General features: G+C 36.8%; 1 pseudogene; it reads left to right on the forward strand.

The window, feature by feature from the left end:
* The first annotated feature begins 543 nt into the window (after positions 1 to 543).
* LOC123805015 lies at positions 544 to 21,336 on the forward strand (annotated as a pseudogene).
* The last annotated feature ends 1,933 nt before the right edge of the window (positions 21,337 to 23,269 follow it).

Consider the following 23,269-nt stretch of genomic DNA (forward strand, 5'->3'; position numbering starts at 1 on the left):
TTGTGCACTGTTGTGGGAAAGCAGATTGGTGAAGCCATTGTGGAAAGCAGCATGGAGTTATCTCAAAAAATTAAAAATAGAACTACCTTATGACCTAGAATTTGACTTCTTTGAATATATCTGAACAAACCTAAAACACTTATTTTAAAGAATATATGCACCCCAATGTTCATTGCAGCATTATTTACAATAGCCAAATTAGGAATCAGACTTAGTCCATCAGTAGATGAGTAGATTAAAAAGCTATGGTACATTTACACAATGAAATAGTATTCAACCATAAAAATTAAGGAAATCTGCCCCATTGCAACACCATGGGTGGACCTGAAGAGTATTGTGCTAAGTGAAATAACGCAGTCAGAGACAGACAAGTACAATATTTCACTAATTTGTGGAATCTAATGAACAAAATTAACTCACAAACAAAACAGAGAACATCTCATAGAGAGATATCTGACAGCTGCTATTGAGGAGTTGGCGGTCGGGTGGGTGGGTAGAGGCTTTGAGCAAAAAATAAAAAAAAATGAGTAAAACCTTATGGACATGGACAACAGTGTGGTGATTGCCATGGGACGGTGGTGGTGTGCAAGATGGGAGGTGAGAATGGTATGGGGGGATAAATGGCAGTGAAACAATACTTGACTTGGGGTGGTGATTACCCAATACACTGTACAGATGATGTGTTGTGGAATTTTGCACCTGAGGCCTGTATAATTTTGTTAACTAGTGTCATCCAAATAACTCCAATAAAAAGGAAACAAAATAATCAAAACAGTAATCAAAACAGAAAAAACTCCCCAAAATCAAAAGTTCTGAAACAAATGGCTACACAGGTGAATTTTGCCAAACTTTCAAAAAAGAACTAACGCCTATCCTCCTCAAATATTTCCAAATATTTGAAGAGCAGGGAAAACTCAAGCTCACTTTACAAAGACAGCATTATCCTAATTCTAGAATCAAATAAAAACATTGCAACCTGGCTGGCGTAGCTCAGTGGATTGAGTGCGGGCTGCGAACCAAAGTGTCGCAGGTTCAATTCCCAGCCAGGGTACATGCGTGGGTTGCAGGCCATAACCCCCAGCAACCACACATTGACCTCTCTCTCTCTCTCTCTCTCTCTCTCTCTCTCTCTCTCTCTCTCTCTCTCTCTCTCTCCCCCCCTCCCTCCCTTCCCTCTCTCAAAATAAATAAATAAAATCTTTAAAAAAATCTTTTGAATGGGTGTTTTGGGATTCTTTGGGTATATTCCCAGCAGTGGAATCATTAGATCAAAAGGCAGCTCCATTTTTAGGTTTCTGAGGACATTCCATACTGTTTTGCACAGTGGCTGCACCAGTCTGCATTCCCACCAACAGTGCACTAGATTTCCCTTCTCTGCACATCCTCACCAGAACAAATTTCTTTTTTGATTTATTATGATTTTTATGATTTGATTTATTATGATATTTGATTTTTTAATGATAGCCTTTTGGACAGTGTGAGATGATATCTCATAGTGGTTTTCATTTGCTTCTTTCTGATGGCAAATGATGTTTAGCATTTTTTCATATGTCTATGGGCCCTCTGTATGCCCCCCCTTGGAAAGTGCCTGTTCAGGTCCTTTGTCCATTTGTTATCTTTTTAAAAGATTTTATTTATTTATTCTTAGACAGAGAGGAAGGGAGGGAGAAAGAGAGGGAGGGAAACATTAATGTGTGGTTGCCTCTCACATGCTCTGCACCAGGGAACCTGGTCCACAACCCAGGCATATTCCCTGACTGGGAACCAAACAAGTGATCCTTTGGTTCACAGGCCAGTATTCAATCCACTGAGCCACACCAGCCAGGGCTATCCATTTTTAATTGGATTATTTGTCTTCCTGATGTTGAGTTGTATAAGTTCTTTATATATTTTGGAGATTAAACCCATGTTCAATGTATCATTGGCAAGTATTTTCTCCCATACAGTTGTTCCTATTTTATTTTGATGCTGATTTGTTTACAGTAACTGTGCAGAAGTTTTAATTTGATATAGTCTCATCTGTTTATGTTTTCCTTGCACAAGGAGATATGTCAGCAAAAATATCACTACACAAAATAAAAAAATTACTTTCTGTGTTTTCCTCTAGGATTTTCACAGTACCACCATTATATTTAATTCTTTTATCCCTTTTGAGTATATTCTGGTGTATGATAAAAGATGGCGGTCTAGTTTCATTTTTTTCCAAGTACCAGTTCATTTCTCCCAACACTATTGAAGAGACTGCCTTTACTCCATTGCATACTCTTGCTTCCTTTGTCAAATATTAATTGACCATAAAAACATGAGTTTATTTCTGGGCTCTCTATTCTGTTCCATTGATCTCTTCGTCTGTTATTATGCCAGAGCCAGACGTTTTTTAGTACAGTGACCTTGCTGTTTAGTTTAATATTAGGTATTGTGATCCCTCCAACTCTGTTCTTCTTTCTCAAGATTGCTGAGGATATTCAGGGTCATTTTTGGTTCCATATACATTTTTAGAATATCAATTCTGGATTTATGAAATACGCTATTGGTATATTAATAGGAATTACATTGAATCTATAGATTGCTTTGGGAAGTATGGACATTTTAATGATCTTAACTCTTCCAATCCATGACTATGGTATATGCTTCCACTTATTTGTATCTTCCTCAGTTTCTTTCTGTATTGTCTTGCAATTTTCCAAGTACAAGTGTTTTACCTCCTTGGATAAATGTATTCCTAGGTACTTTTTATTGTTGCAATAGTAAATGTTTTTTTTTTTAGTTTTTCTTTCTGATAGTTAATTACTGGTGTATAAAAATGTCATCAATTTCTGAATATTGTCTTGTCTCCTACTACTTTGCCAAGTTCATTTATTAGGTTGAGTAGTTTTATGATGCAGTTTATAGTGTTTCCTATGTATAATATGTTGTCTATGAATAATGACAGTTTTTACTTCCTGTTTTCCAATTTCAATGCCTTTATTTCTTCTTCTCTAATCACTGTGGCCAACTTACAGTACCTTGTTGAATAAGAGTGGTGAAAGTGGACACCATTGTCTTGCACCTGATTAAAGGGAAATATTTTAAATTTTTTCCCATTGAGTAGGATAGTGGCAGTAGGGTTTTGTTTTTTTTTTTATGTGGCCTGTATAATGTTGGGGTATGCTCCCTCTAATCCCACTTTGCTGAGTTTTTGTCATAAATGGGTGCTGTACCTTATCAAATGCTTTTTCCACATCTATTGATATAATCATGATTTCTCCCTCATTTTGTTTATGTGATATACCACATTAGTTGATTTGCAGATATTGTACCATCCTTGTATCCCTGGAATAAAACCCACATGATCATGGTAATGAGCTTTTTAATATTGTTGGATCTGGTTTGCTAATATTTTGTGTGGATTTTAGCATCTATGTTCATCAGGGATATTAGCCTGTAATTTTTTTTTCTTTGTTGTGTCTTTACCTGGTTTTGGAATTAGGATAATACTGGCCTATAAAAGGAATTTGGAAGTCTTCCCTCTTCTTGAATTTTTGGATAGTTTGAGAAGGATAGGTGTTAGCTGTTCTTAGAATGATTGGTAAAATTCACCTGTAAAGACATGTGATTCAGGGTTTCTATGTGCTGGGAGTTTTTTGATTACTGCTTCAATATCACTAGTTGCCATTGGTCTATTCAGATTTTCTGATTTTTCTTGATGTAGTTTTGGAAGGTTGTATTTTTCTAGAAATGTATCCATTTCAACACATTGCCCAATGTCTTGGCATAAGTTTGGTCATAGTACTTTATTACAATCTTTTGTATTACTGTGATATCAGTTGTTACTTCTACCTTTTTATTTCTGATTTTAATTCTGTGGCTCCTATCTCTCCTTTTCTTGATGAGCCTGCTTAAAGGTTTGGCCATTTTGTTTATCTTTTCAAACCCAGCTCCTGGATTCATTTGTCTTTTCAATTGTTATTTTTTTCACTATATCATTTATTTCTGCTCTGATTTTCATTATTTCCTTCTTTCTATTATCTCTAAGCTTTGTTTGTTGTTGTTCTTCTAGTTCTTTCAGATGTTTTAAAATTTGCCATTTTATTTTTGTAATAAAAATCTGTCATTTTTTATTCTTTTCCAACCTATTCCAAATAAATTTCACCTTCCTACATAATTATGATAATAATAAAGATAAAATATACTATTGTATTTTGTGACAGTATACTCTATTTCCCCATTTTTCTGTATCATTTGAAAATTATCATTTTTTATCATTTCCTATTGTTGTTTGAACACATTTGTCTCCACTTTCCCACCACCACTTTCCCTGACCAAACCCACCACCACCTTCCAACCTCCATCCTTCACCACTTTGGCTTTGTCAATGAGAACTTTATACTTGTTCCTTATACATGTTCCCTAAAGACCCTTTCCCTTCTTGCTCTAGGTAATACCTCCCACCACTGCTCCCCTATAATCTAGTTACTGTCCAATTGTTCTTTATTTCAATGTCTCTGTGCTTGTTTATTTGTTTCATGGATTAGGTTCCAATTATAGGTGATATAAGGTATTTGTCATGCACTGCCTGGCATACTTCATTTCGCATAATGCTCTCCAGTTCCATTCATGCTGTCATGAAGTATAGGAACTCATTCTTTCTTTCTGCTGCATTGTATTCTGCTGTGCAAATGTACCTACCACAATTTTTTAATTCACTCATTTCCTGAATGGCACCTAGGTTGCTTCCAGCACTTGGCTATTGTAAATTGTGTTTCTATGAACATTAGGGTGCATAGGTTCTTTTGAGTTAGTGTTTCAGGATTCATAGGGTATAATCCCAGAAGTGAAATTTCTGGGTCAAAAGGCAGTTCCATTCTTAGCATTCTAAGGAAATTCCATATTGTTTTCCATAGTGACTGCACCAGTCTGCATTCCCAGTAACAATGTGCTAGGGTTCCTTTTTCTCCAAAACCTTGTCAGCACTGACTGTTTGCTGATTTGTTTATGATGGCCATTCTGACTAGTGTGAAGTGGAATCTCATTGTGATTTTAATTTGCATCTCTGATGGCTAGTGTTGCAGTGCTGCTGAGCATCCTTCCACATGTATCTGAGCCCTCTGTACATGCTCTTTGGAGAAGTACCTGTTCAGGTCCTTTGCCAATTTCCTAATTGGATTGCTTGTCTTCCTGGAGTGGAGTTGTGTGAGTTCTCCACATATTTTGGAGATCAAATACTTCTCCCAGATATCATTGGCAAATATATTTTCCCATATGCTTGGGTCCCATTTCATTTTACTGATATTTTCTTCAGGCAAGAAGAAATATTTTATTTTTATGAAGTCCCATTTGTTTATTCTTTCTTTCTTACATTTCATTTTAATTATTGTTCAAGTAAAATTTTCCATGTTTTACTCCAATCCCAGTACACCCACCCAGCCCTCCCCATGTCCCTCCCATTTCCACCCACCCCTAGTTTTTGTCCATGTGTCCTTTATACTTGTTCCTGTAAACCCTTCCCCTTTTCCCCTGAAATTCCACTGAAATACCCTCTCCTCTCCCCTCTGAACACTGTGAGTCTGTTCTCTATTTCAGTGTCTTTGGTTATATTTTGCTTGTTTCTTTGTTTTGTTGTTTAGGTTCCTCTTAAAGGTGAGATCATATGGTACTTGTCTTTCACTGCCTGGCTTATTTTGCTTAGCATAATGCTTTCCAGTTGCATCCATGCTGTTGCAAAGACAAAGAGCTCCTTCATTCCTTCTCCTGCATAGAATTCCATTGTGTAAATTTATCATATTTTTATGATCCATTCATTTACTGATGGACACTTGGGTTGCTTCCAACACTTGGCTATCATAAATTGTGCTGCAATGAACATTGGGGTGCATAGATTCTTTTGGATTGGTGTTTTAGGGTTCTTAGGATATAATCCTACCAGTGGAAATGCTGGGTCAAAAGAAAAATCCATATTAAGATTTCAGAGGAAATTCCACACTGTTTTGCATAGTGGCTGTACCCACCAACAGTGTACTAGGATGTACTAGGATTTCCAATGTACTAGGATTTTTCAGTGTCATATGATGTTGCCTGTAGGTCTCTCATATATGGCCTTGATTATGCTGAGGAATGCTCCCTCTATTGCCACTTTGATGAATGTTTTTATCGTAAATGGGTGCTGTACCTTATCAAATGCTTTTTCTGCATCTAATGATATGATCATGTGACTTTTGTCTTTGCTTTTGTTTATGTGATGTATTACCTGTACTGATTTGTGAATATTGAACCATCCTTGTATCCCTGGGATGACTCCCACTTGGTTATGCTGTATAATCTTTTTAATGTATTGTTGGGTGCAGTTTGCCAATAATTTGTTGAGTATTTTAGTGTCTATGTTCACCAGTGATATTGGCCTGAAGTTTTCTTTCTTTTTTGTGTCTTTATCTGGTTTTGGGATTAGGATGATGCTGGCTTCATAAAAAGAGTTTGGGAGTCTTCCATCATTCTGGATTTTTTGGAATACTCTGTGAAGGATAGGAGTTAGCTCTTCCTTAATTGCTTTGTAGAATTCTCCTGTGAAACCATCGAGACCCAGACTTTTGTGTTTGGGGAGTTTTTTGATTACTGCTTCAATTTCATCTGCTGTTATTGGTCTGTCAGGGCTTTCTGCTTCTTCTTTATTGAGTTTTGGAAGATTATATTTTTCTAGAAATCTGTCCATTTCACCTAGGTTTTCAAATTTCTTGTCATTCAGTTCTTCATAGTAATTTCTTACAATCTTTTGTATTTTTGTGGTGTCAGTTGTAATCTCTCCTTTTTCATTTCTGATTATGTTTATTTGAATCCTTTCTCTTTTTTTCTTGATGAGCCTGCTTACAGGCTTGTCAGTTTTGTTTATCTTTTCAAAGAACCAGCTCCTTGATTCATTGATCCTTAAAATTCTACTTTCATTCTCTATGCCATTTAATTCTGCTCTGTTCCTGGTTATTTCCTCCCTTCTACTTTCTCTGGGCTATCTTTGTTCTTTTTCCTCGAGTTCTTGTAGATATAGAGTTAGGTTGTTTGTTTTAAACGTTTCTATCTTTTTTAGGTAGGCCTGTATTGCCATGAACTTCCCTCTCAGGACTGCTTTCGCTGTGTCCCAAGAATTTTGGGTTTCTGTGAGTTCATTTTTGTTTGTTGAGTCCAGGAGCTTTTTGATTTCTTCCCTAATTTCTTTCTTGGCCCAGTCATTGTTTAATAGCATGCTATTCAATCTCCATGATTTTGAGTTTTTCATTTTTTTTTCCTTTGGAGTTGGTTTCTAATTTCAGTCTCTTGTGGTCAGAGAAAATGCTTGGTATGATTTCAATTTTTTAGAATTTTTGACGCTTTCTTTGTGTCCTATCATGTGGCCTATCTTTGAAAATGTTCCATGTGCATTTGAAAAGAGTGTGTATTTAGCTTCTTTGGGTTGAAGGGCTCTATATATGTCAGTTAAGCTCATTTCATGTAGAGCATTGTTCAATGCCACAATATGTTTGATGATATTTTGTTTCAAAGATCTATCCAATTTTACAGTGGGGTGTTAAATCCTCTTCTATAATTTTGTTGCTGTCGATATCTTTCTTCAAGTCCTCCTAGATTTTCTTTCTGTTTTTGGGTGCTCCTATTTTGGGTGCATATATATTTACAATGTTTATGTCTTCCTGATGGATTATTCCCTTGAGTATTATGAAGTGAACTTCTGGGTCTCTCTTTATGGCCTGTGTTTTGAAGTCTATTTTGTCTGATATGAGTATTGCTATCCCAGCTTCTTCTGCCTTTTATTTGCTTGGAATATTCCACTCCAAGTACAGAATGCAGGATATTTCTTTCCAACCGTTTACTTTCAGTCTGTGTAGGTCTTTTTCTTCTGAGGTAGGTCTCTTGTCGGCAGCATATGTGTTGGTCTTGCCTCCTTATCCATTCAACTACCCTATGTCTTTTGAGTAGAGAATTTAATCCATTTACATTTAAAGTTATTATTGATTGCTACTCATTAATTGTCATTTTAGTCCCTTTGAACCTGTGTTCCTCCCTCTCTCTCTGTTTTTCCTCCTCTCATTAGAGCAGTCCATTTAGCATAGCTTGCAATTCTTGTTTGGTGTAGGTGTATTTTTTAGCCTTTTTTTCCAGGAAGTTTCTTACATCACTTTCCATTTTAATTGAGAGCCTCATTGGATAGAGTATTCTTGGTTGCAGGCCTTTACTTTTCATTACTTGAAATTTTTCTTGCCATTCCCTCCTAGATTGTAGTGTTTTTGTTTGTTTGTTTGTTTTTTAGAAGTCATATGTTAGCCTTTTGGAGGCTCTCTTGTATGTTACTTCCTGTTTCCTCTTTAGTGTCTTTAATATTCTCCCTTTTTTAATCTTGCCATTTTAAGTATGATGTGTCTTGTAGTGGGATTCTTTGGGTTCCTTTTTATTGGGACTTGTGTGGCTATTTCTTTCATCAAAATAGGCAAGTTTTCCTTCATTACTTTTTCAAACAGGTTCTTCTTCTTCTCTTTCTGGTATCCATATAGTATATATATTATTACATTTCATGTTGTCCTGCAGTTCCCTTAACCCATCTTCATTCTTTTTGAGTCTTTTTTCCTCTTCTTGCTCTTTTTGGGAGTGGTTTCCTACCTTGTCCTCCAGCTCACTAATTTGATTCTCTGCTTCATCTAACCTGCTTTTGATTTCTTCTATTGTGTTCCCCTATTCAGAAATTGTAGTCTTCATTTCCTCTTGGTCCTCGTTGATTTTTTTATGTCTTTTTATGCTGATATATTTTGCAGTAAGTTCCTCAAAGTTTCCCTGGATTTTTTGTAATTCGTACTGAGCTCATTGAGCTTCTGTATAGCCATTGTTTTGAACTCAATACCTGACAGTTGACTTGCCTCTATTTCATTTAGCATTCTTTCTGAGGATCCCTCCATTCCTTTTGATTTGGAATTGTATCTTTATCTTCCCATAACTTGTGAGACTCTTCTTGTTTGCCTCTGCTTCTTAAATTGATCTGTTTTGACTTCCTGACTTTGTGGTGTGAACTTCTATGGTAGGAAATCTGTGATACTCAGTGGTCCATTGTCCTTCATCACCTGAACTAGATGCTCTTGGGATGCCCTTTATGCCATCTATGTTGGTTCTCTGGATGTAATTGGTTTTGATTGTTATTGGGCCATTCTTTGTTGGGTCCTTCCCTCCAACTGGTTGACTGAGGGTCACTCCACCCACCACATCTTATGTGCTGTTGTGCAGGTGCTGCCAGAACAAAATCACAAAGTCCAGAGAACTAACCCACAACCACAAATACAACTCCCCCCCCCCCACAATCACACTATCAAGACCAAATGAGCCAGTATTGATAAGGGTGTAACAAGATTAAGACTATTATAAGAAAGGAGAGTGAATATGAGATGACCTGCTGAAAGAAAAAATGATTTTGAGAGGATAAAGTCAGGAGCACTAATAAAAGTTGGGAGTTGGAGCAATGCAGATAGAAAGTAACATTTACATAATGAATAAAGAATGAATGAAGAATGTGGAATGGATTATGAGAAGGGAAGCATATAGTGTTAGGTTTAAACAGAAATTAAAATAATATAAAATAAAGTGAGAGAGAAAGAGAAAAAGAAGGGGAAATATTAAATAATTAATAAAAATATGTGAGCCAAGTTGGAGAAAAAGATCCACCAGAGTACTATCAACAACAACCAGATGAAATTAATATAGGTAGTATGGGAATAAAGGGGAAAAAAAGAATGAAAAGCTTAGGAGATGTCTAGAGGAATGGGAAGTGATTTTGAAATTATAGAAGAAGAAGGAATACTAAGAGTGAGGAACACAAAACCAAGCTAAGACATGGACAAATTAAAATTTGGGATATAAGGAAAAAGGAAATAAAGAAAATTAAAAGGCAATATGAAAGAGAAAAAGAATGAAGACAAAAAGAAAAAAACAGGCTAAGATGCCCAAATTAAGAATTTGAGATGAAGAAAAAAGTAGGAAAGGGAACTAGTAAAATTTGATATTTGAAATACAAAATTACTGAAGTTCTAAATATAAAACTGAAAAAAAGCAACAACAACTACCCTACCCACAACCAACAAACAAGGATTGTTAAAGTTGGAGAGAGAGAACAGGTATGTTAAGAGCAAAGAAAAAGGATGTGAGATGACCATTGAGAAGAACATTGGTTTTGTGTGTCTGGACAGGGGAGAAATAGTAAGAGTGTGGAATGGAAACAAGTTGTAACAAGAGAGAAAACAAAATTTGAAATTAAAATAATTTGAGGAAAGAGGAAGTAATATGGGGTAAGAGGAGGAAAGGGCAACTATGTGAATTGAAATACATTACAGTATAAAATCTAGTGACTTAATATGTACAAACTTGCTGGACATTAAATGAATGTTAAAAACCTATGCAGGAAAGAAAATATCACAAATCGTGGATAAGACCACAGTGGATTTTGTCTCAGTAGCTTCTTGTATTTATCACTGTTGTTCCCCGCCCCCCCCGCCGTCTGGATCCACTTCCGGTGAGGTCATTTGTTGACCTCATCTGACCTTAGGAAGCCTGTTCATGACTTACACGGATCTGCTGCCCCTGGCTGACTCCTTCAGTTGTTAATCTAGTCACTCTGCCCTCAGCAGTCAGGTTTAAGTACCATAGGGTGGGGCCGAATCCTTCTTAGGGTGAGGGCTATTGGTTCCCCTCAGGCTGCTGCTGCTCAAAAGGGAGTGAGTGGTCTACCTGGGAGGGATGGCTGCTGGTCTATGGCATTTGGCTCAGCACATGGATCCTGGTGGTTATTCTCTCAGTTCTTTCCCCAAAGCTTCTGTCCTCAGTTTCTCTTCTGGCATCACCAGCCCACTCTGCCCCTACCTTTGCCAGAGCCCAGGGTAAGTGGCTGCATATGAAAATTTCTGTGTTACCCTGATAAAAGTCTTTTATATCTCCAGCCATCTGTCTCTGCAGCCCTGATATTTTTTGCCTCTGGTTGTTATCTGTGTATTTTGGGGGCTCTGGTGCTCTAGGCTGGGGATCCCAGCTTAGGGTTTAGACCCCATTCTTCTCAGGGGGATCCAACTGGCTGCTTAATTATTCCTATTATGCTGCAACCTGTATCTGCTTTCCAGCCAGCCCTCTTGAGTCTCTACCACACTCCTTACCAGATAGGTTGTGCCGTAGCTTATTCTTCTGCCCATCTGAGGTTATAAGGTTTCTCTCTCACTATTGCTTAGTTGTTTGTTCTGGGTGGTTTCTCCACAATTGAACTGCAATTCCTCATTTGCCCGGAGAGGAGGTTAGTGTGACTTCCATTCACTCCTCTGCCATCTTCCTCCCACTTTGCTATTTTGTGATGTGTCTTTGTGTACACCTCTTTAGATTCATCTTAATGGGACTCTCTGTGCTTCTTGAACTTGAGTGACTTTTTCTTTCCTGCTACAGAAGTTTTCCTTCAAGTTAGGGAAGTTTTCTGTCATTATTTTTCAAACAGGTTTTCTATCCCTTGCTCCTTTTCTTCTCCTTCTGGTATCCCTATAATGTGAATATATGTACATTTCATGTTGTCTCAAAGCTCCCTTAAGCCCTACTCATTCTTTTTAAGTCTTCTTTTTTATTTTGTTGCTCTGACTTGGTGTTTCTTTTTACCTTGACTTCCAAATTGCTCATTTGATCTGCTTCATCTAGCCTGCTTTTAGTACCTTCTGGGATATTTTTCACTTTAGATCTTGAATTCTTTAGTTTCATCTGGTTCTTATTCATAGTTTCTATGTCCTGTTTCATGCTGATGTAGTTTTCAGTAAGTTCCTTGAATGTATTTATAACCAGTACTTTGAACTCTATGCATGATTGTTGTTGGCTAGCACATTGGTGGGGTCTCCCCTTGGCTGGCTGACTGAGAGTCTTGACCCCCACCACATCATGTGTGCTGTTGTACAGGTGCTGGGAGAATAAAGCAAAATAACACAAAAAAAGCAAAAAAAAAAAAAAAGCAAAACCTCCCAAGTACAACAGCAGTTTCAATGACAAAGGAGCAGACAAAAGTGGAAAAAGAAATGGAATATTAGAAAAATTGGATATAAAAAAGAATGAGAGAAAATCAAATTACAGAAAGCTTATTATGGGAGTAGAAAGGGGGGAAGAACCAACATGAATAATGAAAGAGGAAACAAGAAAATGGGACAAAGAGAAAGAATTTCAAAAATAAGAAAAAAGAAGAAGGGAACTATGGTGTAATCAGTGGTAAAAGAAGAGATATGACCAAAAAAGTAGAGCAATAAAAATATGAGGAAAAAAATAGAAGTACAGAATTTCTTCAAAAAACTAAAAATGGAACTGCCTTTTGACAGGCAATTCCACTAATGACATTATACTCTAAGGATCCTGAAACACCAATTCACAATAACCTATGCACCCCAATGTTCATAGCAGCACAATTTATAATAGCCAAGTGCTGGAAACAGCCTACGTGACAATCAGTAAATTAGTGGATCAAAAATCTATGGTACATTTACACAATGGAATACTATGCAGCAGAAAGAAAGAAGGAGCTCCTATCTTTCCTGACAACACGGATGGAACTGGAGAACATTATGCTAAGTGAAATAAACCAGGAAGTGAAAGACAAATACCATATGATCTCCCCTATAAGTGAAATCTAATCAACAAAACAAAAAGTGAGCAAAAGAGAACCAGAGACATTGAAATTAAGAGCAAACTGACATAACCAGAGGAGGGGAGGGGGATAACAGGGGAAAGAAGAGGAAGGGTCATCAAGGAACATGTATAAAGGACACATGAACAAAGACAATGGGAGGGAAAGATTGAATGTTGGAAGTGGGGTGGGTGAGGTGGGGGAAAATAATGAAAGGAAAATTGGGACAACTGTAGTTGAACAGCAATAAAAAGTTAAAGAAAAAATAGAAAAACCTAATGATAAGGCTATGAAAATGGAAAATATCAGAAGTAATGATAAAGAACAAAGTGGAATTCATCTCAGCAGTTTTGTGCTTGCCTGCTGTATTCTCCTTTTGGATACAGCTCTGATATAGTCTGAGGCTGGTATAAGCCAGTATCATGTGTTGTCCACGTCTAGCCCTTGGCAGTGTGCTCAGAGCTACCATCTCTCCACAGTTCATGACTAATTCCTCTGGGCTTGGCTTCACCCAGGTGGGCCAAGCTGCTTTGCATGGTTGGGCTTTAACAGCACTGAGTCCAGGGATATGTCAGTAAATGACACAAGTAACTGGCAGATCTGCCTCTATATGCCTCTTCCAGCCAGCCTGCTGTCGGGCTTAAACCATTTTTAGACCTGACTATTTCTGAGAGGGATTCTGGTGGGATCTGGAGGATGGTACTCTTGGATCTCCCATGACAGGTGCCCTTCAGACTTCAGAAATGATGGTGGGTGTGTTTCCTCCATTCCAGAGCCTCTGGTCTGAGTCTGTTAGGGATTATTTCCCTGTACACAGCAGGGTGGGGCTCCTAGTAGGCTATTAATTGGGGCCTCCAGAGTCCAAGTTTTGTGTCCACTGGAAACCAGGAGGTTGTTTCTATGGCCTTCCTATGAGAGGGAAGCACCAGTTTGTTTCATGGGAAAGTATATCATATGGCTGTCCCTTTTGGCCAGTCTCTGACACTCCCTGAGTCTGAGTATGCTACTGTATCTTCAGCAGGTGTTAAGATGCAGGATGGGAGAACAGAAAGAATAAAAGGAAAACAAATACACCACATAAAACAAAGCAAAAAATTGAACAAACCACATAGAAGGAAAAAAATGCAGGGTGTGGCAAGCAGGATTCCAGGGAGAGGGTAAAGTAGCTGCTTTTACCCCTGGAAGGGGATTACTCTTCTCAAGCAAGGTAACCATTGCAGAATCCAGGTATATCCCTGCACAGAAAGCGCTACGGCACTCCCTAACATTGTTCCCAAGTCCTCCCACACCAGACACTCCTTGTGAGACTGAAGTCTGTGTTTCTTTCCTTTTACTGGGGCTCAAGGTGAGTGGTTTCAAACATAAGACCTGTACTTTGTCCCCTTTAAGAATTAAGAAAGAAAAAAAAATAGTGGATTGTCTCCAGCAGGCTCCATTTCTCCCTAGCAGAGATAAACCCTGCAACCTTTCACCACTGGGTGCTATGTGGTCTGCTGACCCTGGCACTGGCACTCTGTGTTTGGAAGCCCAGTTTATGTTCCCCGCTTTTCTCCTTTCAAAGGTAAGCTCCCACAGCTGCACTGCCACCTTGGTCTGCTGCCTTTGTGAATGGCTGACTCCTTAAATGACCTCACCCTTCATATACCACACTAATGCTGTTTGTCTCTCATGTCTTTGGTTAAAAGTCTCTTTTTGGGAGAGGGGAAGGAATTTCAGCGGAAAGGGGGAAGGGTGGACAGGAATAAATATAAAGGACACATGGACAAAAACTAGGTGGGGTGGAAATGGGAGGGAGGTGGGGGCGCTGGGGAGACTGGGATGGGAGTAAAAGACAGAAAACTGTACTTGAACAACAATTAAAATAAAATAAAATAAAATAAAATAATAAAATAAAATAAAATAAAATAAAAGTATCTTTCTGGGTAGTCTTTGATTTATTTCAGGTGTGTAGTCCTCTCTTTAGTGTTATTCCCAATTTGGCTCTGGGAAGAGGTGCACAATGTATCCTCCTACTCCACTGTCATCTTTTTTCTTCAAGAAGAAAAATTTTTTTACTAAATCCAGCATCAATTTATGAGAAAAACTTTCAGCAAAAGGAGAATAGATATCTCAACATAATAAAGACCACATATGACAAAATGGCAGCTAACATCATACTGAATGGGGAAAAACTTAAAAATATTCTCCTTAAGATGAGGATGAAGACAAGGATGTTGACTTCATCTCTTATTCTACACAGTACTGGAATTCCTAACAACAGCAATCAGACAAGGAGGAGAAATAGCCCTTGTCGGTCTGCCTCAATTGGTTGGAGATCATCCTGCAAACCGAAGGGTCACAGTTTTTATTCTAGGTCATAGCTAAGCCTGGGTGGTGGGGTACCTTCCCCAGTGGGGCATGAGCAAGACATAGCAGATCAGTGTTTCTCTCAAATCAGTTGTTTCTCTCCCTGTCTCTTTCTCTCAGTTCCCCTCTCTCGAAACTCAATAAGCATGTCTTAAGGTGAGGATTAAAGAAAAAGAAAAAATAAAAGACATTCAAATTTGAAAGAAAGGAGTAAAACTGTTATTGTTAGCAGGAGACATAATAGTATCTGTAGAAAACTCTAAAGATTCCACCAGAAACTACTGGAATTTATAAACGAATTCAATAACTTAGCATGTAAAAAAAATAAAGATTAAGAAATTCATTACATTTTTCCCACCACCACTTTCCCCCACCTACCCCCATCTCCCACCCTCAATCATTTCCCCCTTTGGATTTATCTTTATATATATTCCTTGATGACCCTTTCCCTTCATTCATCTGTTACCCCCCTCTTCCCTCCCCTCTGGTTACTGTCAATTTGTTCTTTATTTCAATGTCTCTGCTCCTATTTTGCTTGCTTGTTTGTTTTGTAGATTAGGTTCCACTTATAGGGAAGATCATATAGTATTTGTCTTTTTTATTTTGTTGATAATCTTTTTATTTTATTTATTTTTAAATTGAAATTTAATTGACATATAACATAACATTGTATTACTTTCAGGTGTATAACAATACACCTGATTTGTTATTTATATATATTACAAAATGATCATCACAATAGTCCACTTAACATGTCACCATACATATTTTAATTTTTTTGTAATGAAAACCTTAAAGATCCACTCTCCTAGCTACTTTCAAATATGCAATACCATATTATTATTTTTATTGTTGTTGTTTGAATACAGTTGTCTCAATTTTCCCACAACCACTTTCCCCCACCTTACCCACCCCGACCTCCTACCCTCCATCCTTACCCTCTTTGGCTTTATCCAGGGGTCCTTTATACATGTTCCTTGATGACCCTTCCCCTTCTTTCCCCCATTACCTCCCTCATCCCTCTCCTCTGGTTACTGTCAGTTTGTTCTTTATTTCAGTGTCTCTGGTTCTATTTGCTTGCTTGTTTGTTTTGTTGATTAGGTTCCACTTACAGGTGAGACCATATGGTATTTGTCTTTCATTACATTTTACATAGCAATAATGAACTCTAAGATAGAAAAACTATGAAAATTATCTTATTTATAATTGTATCAAAATAAATCAAAATACCTAGGAGTGAATTTAACCAAGGAGGTAAAATATTTGTACTTGGAAAACTATAAGACACTTATAAAAGAAATTGAAGAAGATATAAATAAACAGAAACACAGAAAGGGAGCAAAAAAAAAACACCCCAGAAATTACCTTCTGGAGGGCAAACTCCTTGTAGTACAGGCTTCCCCTGCTAGGTGAGTGTTCTAGGAACCCATCTGTATCGGTACCACCTGGCATTGTTGTGAGAAGTTGCATTCAGCTTCAGTAAATTTTTGAAGACTCTTTCAATGTGTGATCCCATTCATGATAGATGATTTATGAGCACACCTACTCACACTGCACTGAGTGTTCAGCAGATTTTGACCAAATATGGCATGACCCTCATGCTCCACCCTCCCTATTCACTTGATATCACACTGAGTAATTTTTTTGTGTTTCCCTGGATGAAAGTCCTCAAAGAGAAATGTTTTGCTGATGTGGAGAAGATGAAGCAAAAAATGGCAGAAGCACTAAAAAGTATCAAAATAGATGAGTTCAAAAACTGTTTTGAGCTGTGGGAAAGCATTTCAATAGGTATATTGTATCAAATGGAGAAGTCTTTGAGGTTACTGAAGTTTAAACATGTAAGAGTAAATACACAATTTTTAAAAAAAAATGAATTCTAGTTTATTTTTGAGTCCTTCCTCATATATCATACTCATAAATATCAAATATTAACATAATTTAAATATCCATAAAACACAATATAATCTTTAAATTCAAAGAAATTTCTATCAAAATAGTAATGGCATGTTTCATATAACTAGAATACATAACACAAAAATTCATATGGAAACACAAAAGACTCCAAATAGTCACAAAAATCTTGAGAGTGAAAAACAAAGTTGGAGAAATTATGTTTTCCAATATCAAACTATACTACAAGTTTATAGTAATTAAAATTGCAAGGTACTGGCATAAAAATAGACATATACATCAGTGGAATAAAATAGAACTCAGAAATAAACCTTTGCCCATGTGATCAATTAATATTGGACAAAGGAAGCAACAACATACAATGAGGCAAAGACAGTCTATTCAGTAAATGATTTTGGGAATATTGAACAGATACATACAAAACAATAAAAATTGACCACCTGCTTACAACATATACATGAGTAAACTCAAAATAAGTGAAAGACTTAAATATAAGACTCAAAACCATAAAACTACTAGAAGAAAACATAGGCAGTAAAATCTCAGATATTTTTCCTGGCAATATTTTTTTCTGATATATGTCCTTGGGGAAAGGAAACAAACAAAAAATAAACAAATGGGACTACATCAAACTAAAAAGCTTTTGCACAGCCTTGACTCATGTTGCTCAGTGGATTGAGCACTGGCCAGTGAACCAAAAGGTCACTGGTTTGATTCCTGGTCAGGACACATGCCTGGGTTGCTCACCATGTCCCCATTTGGAGACATGCAAGAGGCAACTGATTGATCTTTCTCTCACTCTCTTCCCCAATCTCTAAAAATAAATTTTTAAATATCTTTAATTTTAAAAAGTTTTGCACAGCAAAGGAAACCATTCACAAACTGAAAACACATCCTTCTGGATGGGAGAAAATATTTGCCAATGATAAATCCAATAAGTGGTAAATATACAAAATATATTTCAAACTCAGACAGTCCACAACAAAAAGACAAACAATCCAATTTTAAAAATATTAAGGACATGAATATATACTTCTCTAAAGCAGAGATACAGATGAGCAATAGACATATTGATGCTCAGTGTCACTAATCATCAGAAAAAATGCACATTAAAACCACAATGAGATATCACCTTACACCTGTCATATTAGGTATCATCAATTCACAAATGGCAGGTGTTAACAAGGATGTGGTGAAAAGGGAACCTTCATGCACTATTAGTGGTAATGTAGATTGGTGCATATGCTATGGAAAAAGTATGGAGGTTCCTCAAAAAATTAAAAATGAAACTGCCTTATGCCCCAACAATTCCACTTATAGCTGAAGGAACACGAAACACTAATTCAAAAAAATATGAACCCTTATGTTCATTGCAACATTATTTACAATAGTAGAGACATGGAATCTACTCAAGTACCCACCAATAGGTGACTTGGAAAAAAAATCTGTGGTCATATGTAAAATGGAGTGTTACTTGGCTATAAAAAGTGAAATCTTTCTATTTGCAACAACATGGATGGACCTAGAGGGTATTGCGTTAAGCAAAATAGGTCAGTCAGAGAAAGACAACATATGATTTTACATATACGTAGAATCTAAGGGTCAATATAAACAAACAGAAACAGACTCTTAGATACAGAGGACAAACTGATGGTTGCTAGGGGGGTGGGTGGTTCATGGACTAGATGCAAAAGGTAAAGGGATTGAGAAGTGCAGATTGGCAGTTACATAATAGTCATAGGCATGTAAAGTATAGCATAGGGAATATAGTCGGTAATATTGTGATAACTGTGCATGGTGCCATGTGGGTACTGGAAGTACTACAAGGGACATGTTGCAAAGTATGATTATCTGAGCACTATGCTTTACACCTGAAACTAATAAAAATAATATTGAATATAAGACTTCTGGTCAAGTTGGAGGTGTAGCTAAATACATCTCACCTCCTCACACAACTACAGCAAAAATTACAACTACACCACAAAAGAAATATCACAGAGAATTGTCATAAAATTGAGCCATATGGAAGTCTGACAACCAAAGAATTAAAGAAGACACATTCATCCAGACAGGTATGCATTTCTACAATAGGCCACACTACTAAAACAAGGAGTCAAAAAAGCTCTACCTAATATACAGAAACAAACACAGGGAGGCTGCCAAGATGAGGAGACAAATAAATATCATCCAAATGAAAGAACAAAACAAGACTCCAGAAAAAGAACTAAATGAAATGGAAATAAATGATCTATCAGATGCAGAGTTCAAAACACCAGTTATCAGGATGTTCAAGGAGCTCATTGGGTACTTCAAAGACATAAAAAAGACCCAGGCAGCAATGAAGGTTATATTAAGTGAAATAAAGAAGAATCTACAGGAAACCAACAGTGGAGGAGATGAAGCTGAGAATAAAATGAACACTTTGGGACAAGGAAGAAAAAGGTATTCAATCAGAACAGCAAGAAATAAAAATAATTTTTTAAAAAAATTAGGATAGGCTAAGGCAACTCTGGGGCATCTTCAAACATACCAACATTTGAATCATAGGGGTGTTGGAAGGAAAAGAGAGAGAGCAAGAAATTGAAAACTTATTTGAAAAAATAATGAAGGAAAAGTTTCCTATTTTCGTAAAGGAAATAAACATTCAAGTCCAGAGTCCCAAACAAGATAGACCCAAAGAGGACCACACCAAGATACATCATAATTAAAATGCAAAAGGTTAAAGATAAAGAGAGAATCTTCAAAGCAGCAAGAGAAAAGCAAGGACCTACAACCCACATTATTCTATCCAGCAAACCTATCATTCAGAATGGAAGGGCAGATGAAGTGCTTCCCAGACAAGGTAAAACTAAAGGAGTTCATCACCACCAAGCCCTTATTATATGAAATGTTGAAAGAACTTATTTAAGAAAGAGAAAGTCAAAACTATAAACATTAAAATAGCAATAAATTCACAACTATCAACAATTGAATCTTAAAAAAAAACAAACTAAGCAAACATGCAGAACAGAAATAGCATTGTAGATATTGAGATCATTTGGAGGGTTATCAGTTGCGAGGGGGAAGGCAGAAGGTGGGGGAAAAGGTGCAGGAATTAAAAAGTACAAATTGCTAGGTACAAATTAGAGAGAGGGTGTTAAGAACTGTACAGGAAATGAAGAAATCAGAGAGTTTATATGCACGACCCATGGACATGAAAAAAGGGAGGGATTGTTGGAGGGAAAAGAGATACCAGGTGGAAGGAGCAAAAGGGGAAAAATTGGGACAATTGTAATAGCATAATCAATAAAATATATTTTAAAAATAATGTTGAATGTAAACTATAACTTTAAAAGTTTTAAAAATTATTTTAAAAATAATATAAAGATACAGTAATCAAAATTGTGTAGTATTGGCATATGGATACATAAATTAAAATAGTGGACTAGAACTGAGAATCTAGCAATAAAGCCATATATCCATGACAAATTTACTTGTGACAAGGTGCCAAGATCATTTGATGGAAAAAGAATTTTCTCTTCAACAAGGGATACTGGGACAGCTAGATATACAAATGCAAAGGAATGAAGATTGACCCCTATCTCACATCATATGTAAAAATTAGCTTAAAGTAAATCAAAGACTTAAACACAAGAGTTAAAACCATACAGCATTTTTAAAAAGAACATGGGGGTTTTCATCATATTTATGACCTTGAATCATGTAATGGTTTCTTAAATATGACACCAAAATCACAGCAAGAAAAAACAGATAAATTAGATTTCATCAAAATTAAAACATTTTGTGTGTCAGAAGATACTAACAAGAGAGTAAAATGACAACCTATAGAATGAGATAAAATACTTGAAAATCATATATTGAATAAGGGTATATATAGTATCCAGTATATATAAGGAAATGTTACAATTCAATAACTAACAGACAATTGATTCAATTAAAAATGTGCAAAAGAGGACTCTAGGAAACCCTTTTCACAAAGATCATGCCCAGAGCGAGGAAGGAAGCCCCTGCCCCTCCCAAAGCCTAAGCCAAGGCAAAGGTTTTGAAGGCAAAGAAAGCACTGCTAAAAGGCATCCACACCCACAAAAAAAAAATCAACACGTCACCCACCTTATGGAGGCCTAAGACACTGAGGCTCCAAAGGCAGCCTAAATATCCTCAGAAGAGTAGCCCCAGGGGAAACAAGCATGAGCACTATGCTATCATCAAGTTCTCTGTGAGTGCTGAGACATCCATAAAGAAGATAGAAGACAACAAAACACTTGTGTTCATTGTGGATGTCAAGGCCAATAAGCACCAGACCAAACAGGCTGTGAAGAAGCTGTATGGTACTGATATGGCCAAGGTCAATCCTGATCAGGCCTGATGGGGAGAAGAATGCATATGTTCAGCTGGCTCCAGACTATGATGCTTTGGATGTTGCCAACAAAATTGAGATCATCTAAATGAGTCCAGCTGGCTAATTCTAAATATAAAAATTTTATACCATTAAAAATGTGCAAACAATTTAAACAAACATTTCCCCAAAAGAGATATACATTGGCCAACAAGCACATGAAATGATGTTAACATCACTAACCATTAGGGAAATTCAAATAAAAACCCACATAAGATACCATTTTATACCCACTAGGGTGGCTTTAAGGTAATAGATGGAAAATAACTTTGGCAAGGATGTGGAAAAATTGGGATTGTACATTCTTAGTGGGAATATAAAATTGTGCAGCTACTGTGGAAACATTTTTTGGTTCCTTAAAATGTAAACATAAAATTACTGTATGACCCAGCAATTCTACTCCTAAGTATGTACCCAAAATAACTGAGGACAGGTATTCAAACAAATACATGTACACAAATATCTAGAGCAACATTATTCATAATAGCCAAACAGCGGAAACAAAACAAATGTCCATCACCTAGTGAATAGATAGAATAAAATGCAATTGCCATGGACTAAATGTTTGTGTCCCTCTAAAATGTATATGTTCAGGCCTTAATAATCTCCAATGTGATGGTATTTGGAAGTAAGGCTTTTGGGATGTAGTTTGGTTTTGATGAGGTCATGACAGTGGAGCCCCCAGCAAGGGATTTAGTGCCTTTTATAAGGAGAGACCAGAGAGTGTGCCCTCTCTCTCTCCATCTCCATCTTCTTCTCCCTTATCCTTCACTTCCTTCCCCTCTCCCTCTCCTTCACCCTACCACTGCCTGCCCTGTAAGCACATAGCAAGAAAGCAGGTGCTGGCAAACCAGAAAGAGGGTCTTCCTCAGACATAGAATCTGCTACCGTCTTAATCTTGGAAATCCCAACCTCAAGACTGTGACAAATCAGTATTTAGTATTTAAGTCACCCAATCTATGGTATTCTGCTATAACAGTCTAAACTGGCCGAGACAAAATATGTAGATAGATGTAGATAGATGTAGATATATAGATATAGTTCTATCTATCTAAATAGACTTATAGATATAGATCTACATCTATCTACATCTATCTATATATCTACCTCTATACAATGAAATATTACTCAATCATTAAAAAGAGTGAAGTACTGATCCATGCTAGAACATAAAACAACCTTGAAAACACTATGTTAAGTGAAAAGCCAGGCACAGAAGGGCACATAGTGTATGATTTCATTTATGTGAGATATCTAGAATAGCTAGATCCATAGAGACAAAAAGCAAATTAATTGTTGTTAATGACTAGGGGAGGGAGGAGTAAGGAGTTAGATTAACAGGAGCAGGGTCTCCTTTTTGGAGTGATGACAATGTTTTGAAACTAGATTGAGATGAAATCTTGTACAGCATGTGAATGTACTAAATGCCATTGAATTGTATAGTTTAAAATGGTTAATTGTATTATGTGTGTCACCTCAATACAAAAAAAAGCAGAAAAGGAGAAGAAAGAAAATTACCAATTGTTGAGCTACTTCTATGTATTAAGCTCTGTGTTGAGGTTACATATTATCCATTTAAGTTCACTAACCAACTCTGTGAGTCATGATCCCCATTTTAGAGATGAGCAAACAGAGGTTCATAGAATTTAATGTTCACAACTAATAAGACATGGAGCTGGAATTCCAACTCAATCTGACTCCTAAGCCTGCACTCTCTACAACATCCTCTCTTCAAGAGCCTTCCATAGCTAACCCTTCATTACTGTGTTCATGAGGATCTGTGTCATTTAATCAAGAATAAAGCACAGCTCATGATACTCCACACCAACAAATCCTCCAGAAAAAAAGTATTAAAATTAACATTTGATATATGTATGAAGATTCCCTGAAATTTTATTCTATTTATTCATCTTTAATTTTATTCTATTTACTTAATCTATTTATTTAAAAATAAAGGCAAAAGAAACAAATTTTCTGTGCTC

Source organism: Phyllostomus hastatus, unplaced genomic scaffold (assembly GCF_019186645.2).
Source record: "Phyllostomus hastatus isolate PE091 unplaced genomic scaffold, TTU_PhHast_1.1 phas_scaffold_28, whole genome shotgun sequence".
Taxonomy (NCBI): domain Eukaryota; kingdom Metazoa; phylum Chordata; class Mammalia; order Chiroptera; family Phyllostomidae; genus Phyllostomus; species Phyllostomus hastatus.